This window comes from Anopheles aquasalis, chromosome 2, assembly GCF_943734665.1.
Source record: "Anopheles aquasalis chromosome 2, idAnoAquaMG_Q_19, whole genome shotgun sequence".
NCBI lineage: Eukaryota > Metazoa > Arthropoda > Insecta > Diptera > Culicidae > Anopheles > Anopheles aquasalis.
This window is the reverse complement of record NC_064877.1, coordinates 14,937,501-14,945,000: the sequence shown is the minus strand read 5'-3', so window position 1 is coordinate 14,945,000 and position 7,500 is coordinate 14,937,501.

Genomic DNA, 7,500 nt, shown 5'->3' with positions numbered 1-7,500 from the left:
TGATGATAACTTAAGCTGGCAGTAATTATGTTTAATGCGGTGGCGGTGAAAGCAGCGCATTGCTGGGCATCGGAAAGTCGAAAAATTATGGGACGCCCTTTTGATCAGAGCGATATTTTGTTAAAATTTTAATTTATGGAAACGAATTAAAAGCCAATACGTTTCTAGTCCAGTGGGCCTGGCATTGTAGTAGTTAATGCTGTGACTGTTGCTACCGCGACGCAACTTAATCAAACGTTATTGAACATACGCCACGCCGTACTGGGTATCTAATGTTGTGCTCATTACCATTCCGAATGCCAGGAATCGCTCAAAGTCTCTTCTCGGAACCGCCCGTAGAGAGTAGTATATCCGTGAGCCTTTACGACACATGCTGGATGCCATTTCCTATGCATTAGCTTGGTCCAATTTATTCATCACTGTCTCCTTCGCTCTCTCTCTCTCTCTCTCTCTGTCTCTGTGTACGGCAACTGCCAGGATCTGCAAAGTAGTGTAGGCCATCTCTCGGTAGCACCTGGTACCTGGCTCTGTTGCTGCTGCTGCGACGACTGTTTAATGCAGTCGGGTATGTGTGCCCTGCTGTGCTAGAGCCAGCATTTATTTGATTTCAAAACGACTACGCGACCAACCAACCGCTCCCCCGGTGCCAAAGGGGTGATGTCGGACACACAAATCGATTTGAAAGCATTCCCGCGGCCCGCGGAAATCATGGGGGAAGTCCAGTGGAGAGGGAGGTCTCCGATCGTCGACTAATAATCATGATGGCAGGAATGCTTGGTGGATGCCGAAGTTTCGCTGCAAATCTCGCGCAAGAGAGGAAATGCAAATTAGCTGCCACTTCGTCTAACGACACCCCAGACGCCACGGTCACACGGTGTGTAGAGAGACAGAGGGAGAGAGAGAGAGCGAGCAGAGAGAAAGGGAAGCCAGGAGGAGGGACGATACTCACTGAGGTGATGGTGCTGCATCATGCTGCAGCATTTGCGAGGTGCAAATAGCTGCACAGCGATCGGTTGGATCCGTTGTTGCTGCCTGGCGGTTCTACGGATGTTGCTTGCCACCACAAAAAAAAAACCGTCCCTTTCGATGCATCGACGTGTGTACGATTGGTGCAAACTTGTGGTCTGTCGAGCTGAGTGGTGTAATCTGCGGTCGGAGTGACATGATTGATGATAAACATGAGAATTAGCAGCAGCAGCAATGGGTACGCCGTCGCTGGAACACACATTTTTTATCACCCCTTTTGCCCTCTCACACTGGCCACTCGAGGGCTACGTTTTCGCGGAGTTTCAATCACGTACCTGGCGGCGAATTATCCCGTATTTATGGTGCCCCGAAAGCACCGGCTGGTGTTGGGGTTTGCTGCTGAGGCTCACTGATAGCGTTCAAGCGTTCTAAATGCTTCGCTTCGGTCCGTTGTGGTCTAGTTGTTGGGTTGGGTTTTTGAGGGGGAAAAAACGGACAGATTTCGGCCACATTGTGTGTCCCTGGGACTGAACCCGGCCCTGGATTCGGTGGCAATTTTTCGGAATGATTTAGCGTTCGCGCGATTCCGATTCGATTCGAATCCAGGGCGCGCGACGATGCCAGTAACAAATGATGCACTTGCCGGATGGTTTCGGAGGTTCCTGTCACGATGGGCTGGACCGGGAGTGCCATATTTATTCCCATGCTCGTCCCTTAAGTGGATAATTTACTCTCGGACCATCATAATCCGCACTCGCAGCAGCCCCAGAATGGTCCCAGGGGAGAAATAACGTAATCGATGCGTCCAATCCGCTCGATTGTCCATCGTTTTGTGGTATTTATTCCCAATTCGATTCCGTTCCGGATATCGTATTTCATCGGACGGTGGAGGGTTTTCTTTTGCGTTTTTTTTTCGAATATTGTAGCATGAAGTGATTTTCGTTGTTGCCAACGTCACACGGCCGCAAATGGAAATGCCTTGTTGGGCGTGACAATTATCGTGCCAATCAGTGTTAATTAGGCCGTAAAACGGTGTATTTTACACAATTAATGAGGGAACGGTCACACGCGATCCGTAAAATTGCCCCTTCCTTCCCCACAAACCCTCCAGCAAGCGGGCGATGATTGTCGCTGATGCTGCAATACGCATTGTTTGTTGTTGTCTTTAATAAGCGACCGCGGTGGTATGAGTTACGTGCAAGTGCTTCTTCGAAACTGCATCCGGATGACACACAGGACACAGGACACGGACACAGGTGTTGGGATGGTTTGTCGTGCGTGGAAAGTCCGTGAGACCGGGGCCTCTGGCAAGCACCAGATCTCGCTGGTGGTGATTTCCGTGTACAGGCGAGTTCATTGATTTCGAATAATTGACTCGAATTATCCCGAAATGAGAAACGTGTGTACGTGTGCGGAGGGAATGGCGACGGAAATGTCATGCAAATGTTTGCACGACACACGCGTTGAGGCCGGCGTTTATCAATGTTGCATGTATGACCCTTATTGATGGTGGTCGTCCAGTGTGGCGTCCCCAGCATTTGCTTTTACAGCGACACAATGTAGCGTTGCTTTACGTGTACAGTGTGCGCCACCTGGCGATGGTTGTTAATGTGTTTGCGAGTGGCAGCGAACAGGGAGTGCAATGACTTTGTTCACCGGGATTTTTCCTGGTTGTTCCAGGATTTGGATTTCGTTCCAGGATCAACTATATTTTTCGATAGTCCTTAATACTCCAATCTGACCGCGTCTCCGAGTATTCGGGTACCAGGCAGGTTCAGTTTTCAGCGAAACCAATTACTAACTGCTAGCGAACATTTTCCAGACACCAATTTAGATCTTCCAGAACAGAAGTAATTAGTAGATAATTTTTCGTATGAATTGGATAATGACATTTTTATCTAATGATTCTTTCTACATCCTACTCCTTCTTGTCAGTTGCAAGTAAAACATTAAGCAACCTTCTTTTTAATGATCGCCTAATTCTTTGTTGATTATTGGAAAAAAAGATTTACTATTTAAGTGAGTGCCAGGTAGTAATTAACATTGTTTGCCTTATGGTTTCTCAGACACATTATGTTTTCTTTTACCAGAACATGACCAGCTAGCATTTTCAATGCGTAGAAAGCAGGTACCAGGAATTATTATTTTATAGCCGAGATTTCAATATGCCGGTCTCTGTTTACGATACAAGCGTTTGGTTTGATGTTGAAGGTACGTTACGGTTGTCTCATAAAGGTATCTCAATTAGGCTGTAAAGGTTCGTTGAGTGCAGCAGAGATAAATAAATAATTAGATATGAACAGTATGTTGCATATCATAATGATGAATGCAATTATTTGGCGAATGATATTATGCCTTGCTGTTAATGTTCACCTCAAGAGCCTCTTTATCATATTCTCATTTCTTTTTGAACTACAACTACACTAATTTCTCTACTCACTGACTTTTCTCCTCCTTATATCTTTAATCAACCTTTTCATTAGAATTTCTGTACTACCTATTGTACCCTAATATGGCCTTATGCTTTTTGATAATGCCGAATCTGTCTACCAGAATCTTGTCCAGTTGATTCCCTATTAAAGAGGACTCAGACCTGACTGTACGTACCATGATACCGTGCCAACGACCATTCTCGATCGCTATCCGTACGTTATCGTATGCATCTACTCCTGCCAGTTCCCGCTGCTGCTGCTGCTGTCGTCACGACGTCCACTGGCCCTATTTGCAAACAATTTAATTCGATAATGGATCGAATAAATTATTCGTCTGCCCTACGAATGCCACGTGCAGCTGAAAAATGCCTTTCCCTTCACACCAACGTGGCTGCCCATGGCCCTGGCCTCACTCTCTTTCTCACACTCGAAGATAGCATTCCGCAGCACTGCAGTGACCCAGCGACTCACACCGACTGACCGAGCGGTTGTAGATATTCATTTCGATCTCCCGGAGGGCTTGGCGGACCGAATGCAAACGCGGTTCTTTGGTCAGTCCGGAGCGTGCTGCACTTATGCTTACAGCGGAACGCCAGCGCGCATTAAACATATGCATTGTAACGCCGGTGCTCATCCTGCCTGCTTGCTGCTGCTGTTGCTGCTGCTGCTGGAAATGTTGGAACACAAATGGGATTATCTCTCGTCCGAATGGTCGACACTGGAGTGTATGTGTGGGTCGGTGTGTGTGGGAGAGATTTATTTTTGATTAATAATTGAAAATCATCATCACCGAACCGTACCGAGCAGCATTTTGCGATAGCCACTGGCCTCCGCCTGTCCTCCAATTGTCCTGAGGCACCAGCAATGAGGCACCACGCGGGACAAACCGACCAGCTATCTGGCACTGCACGGCGTGGTTTCCATTTCCTATCCTGCTCACCAATTTCCATGGACCTCTGGCTGGTATTGTGCTCCGGCTGGTTGGTTGGCTGGCTAGCTGGCTGGTTCCATTCACTATCCATCCGGGTTTCTGCTCGTTCGAAAGCCATTTGTGGTGTGTAAGCCACGTGCCTTGCGTCCTTGTGTGCTTTATCCGCCAAAATAAAGTAGAAAAAGAAGGAAAAACACGTGGAAACTCAGTGAGCCAGAGTGGCCGTGGGGGTTTAATTCTTGATATTCGATTATTTCACGTATGATGCACACACAGACACACATACACAAAGGGAGACACAGACCAAGGACAGAAAAGGCAAACGCTCTCAGGTCCCCGCGATGCCGCTGCTGCCGGCGATGATGATAGCGCTGATGGCGGTCGTAAATATATGTTACAATCGGTGAAATGAAAAGGAAATTGAAAGCATCCGCGCGATAGTGGTCCAGCCCTTTGCCGTTGTAGTAGTAGAAAAAAGGTGTGGAGCCCGTTTCCTGTGATCGCGATATACCGCACCACGAACGTGGTGCTGGACGTGAACAGTGGAATATCTGAACCGCTGAATGTGGCCGATCCGATCCAACGGCACGCACCACGCGCTCAGCTTAGTGGCTTACGACGCAAAAGGACACTTTTTTGATGCCACAGTAATCAAACCAAGCGTGTAAGAGTCGAGGAGGGGCTCTATTTCGTTTTATAGTTCTAAAAGCCAGTCATTCACTAGATGTTATGGAGTTCTCGTTACTTTAAGGGGTTTATGGACGCGAGCATAGTTTTGTACGGGCCTTGGGTTGGTTTGATTGGTGTCGAGTAGCGTGTCGCGCTGCTTCTTAAAACCCGCTTTTATGCTTCAAGATGCGAAGCCAGTATGGCGTCAGGGGTGATAACACTTTCGTTGAATTATTTACGTTCGAACATTGAAGCGAGTGAAGGGAACAGTTCCAGCGCAGTAGTTGCTGTGCACCTCGATGGCCATTTCACTGGCCTTCTAGGATCATCCGAGTAGTCGCGTCACAAACGTCAAACAGCCGAGAAAGGTGGCTGTCAAACACACGAAAGAGAGAGAGAGAGAGAAAGAGAGAGAGAGAGAGAGAGAGAGAAAACAAGTGTCTCCCTCTTGACCAGCCAAAGGGACTGTTCGTGGAAATGAAACCCGATAAGATGGCCGATGAATTGCGCCATAATCCATTACAATACATCAAACGTGGCTCACCATCGGTCACGAAAGAAGTGGCCACTCGCTGGCTCTTCTCCGGGATGCTTACATTTACTGCCCCAAAAGAGCGGCAATGCCCAAGGAGGGCGCAAAGTGGCTCGTAACGAGTGATCCCTTTTGGTTGCTTCACTCCACTCCACCTTTCTGACCCTCATCAACGACGCGACGACGGCGACCACGACGACAAAGACGACAGTAGCAGCAGTGTCTCCGATCTTCCGACTAGCCGTGCCGAGCCGATATCAATCATAATAAGCAGGACCGGACAGGACAGGACAGGACAGGGTGGCACTCCGCGAGACACACTCCTGTCCCCGTGCACCCGCGTGCTTCTTGGTGCACTTGACTGCTCCTTGCTACCTCCTTGACTACGGGACCGAGGTCAGCACCTTTGCCACCTTCACGCCACTGGACTGGTAAAGGGCCACGGTTCGCTGGAGATGGATCATCCTTCGAAAGGTTGGCACCCATCCCACCCATCGGTTAACTACGGTCCGGGAACCCGGGGAGGTTGGACTGGATCGCTAGCTCGTTCATCTTCATCTTCGCCCTCTCCTTTCACCCTCCCTTTATCCTCAACAAATGCCCACAAATGGAACGCCTACTCTAAATCTGATTAAAAATTCTCAAAACCCTCTCCAAAGGCACAAAGTCCTCCTCTTCCTCCTCCTTTCGACGTCTTGGGCGTCGCTGTCACTCGCGTTTCTCGTTTCTCTTTTCAACTTTGCTTCCGCCTGGCCTGGCCTGGCCGCAAAATCAAATGCCAGCGAGGGAAACACAAACACACCCGCAGAATCCGCAGCGATAGCGAGCTACGCAGGATCCACGCTGTTTGGCTGGATAACCGGGCTGGAGAAGTGGCAGAATGACGACGTTAAAATCTCAACACTGTGCCTTTTCATACCCCTCTCCCCGTCGCAAGGACTATAGTTTTAATCTATGCAAAGTAAATTTTAATTTATTCATCCCTTCTTCAGGACGGTGCTCGGTGCGGCCGCGTGCACTTCCTTGAATGATAAAAAGCTTGAGAGAATAAAATTAGTCGAGGTTCATAGAGCCAAGCGGACGGAGGGCATGAAAGAAGGGAGTAGTGGGGTTCTGGGGCCTGAACGGACCGGTTTGCCGAGTCGGCGATTCTGTCCACCGGTGGCTGTGCAGCGAAGGAGTTTCTCAGTTTCTCGTTCTAAGGTTTCGCTTTTTTGCGTTTTTTTTCTTCTAGCGTTTGCTGCTCCCATGTCCTTGCAAACTTTACCAATCTTTATCGCCCTCGGGGCGCTCATTGTTTGATTATTTGGGGACGGTTGGGAGGTTTCAGTATCGGCACGAGAGCATGGAAGATTAAAAATCGATCGTGTGGGCGGGATTGATTGCAGCGGTGACGGCGATGGTGATGATGATGCTGGCGGTGGCGAGAAGGTTATGAACTTGACGACTTGGGCAACTTGAGCGTTTTCGAAACCGATAGCACTGGATAGATTCGTTGCGGTAATGGGAGAGAGAGGCCGGTGGTTCAAAAAGTGCATTGACAGCGCTTGTTAAGAACGCATTGAGTAGAAATTACTAATATATTTTACGAGTTAAACGGGCGCAGATTGCGTGACAGTGGATGGATCGTTGTTTCGATTTGATGCTCCTCAAGCATGGCAAGAGAAATTTCGTTTCTCTTTTTTAATAGATGCTAGCTTGTCTCATGGAACAAATTTCCTTGATATGATGACTATGAAGTCTAGAACGGTTCTTCTACTGCAGGAATTGGGGATTAATTCACCTCGAGTTCATGAAACGCCGAGAGAAAGATTTTATTTGATGTTGACGATAAAAGTAGGAACACGACATGCATTGCAAAAAGTACAAGCTGCTACGAGCCAAAGGCATCTTAAGATACTTCCATGTTTGTGCACAGTAGAAAGCTGGCAGTTCACAGTTTCTTCATCACATCACTAAGTGAATTGTCT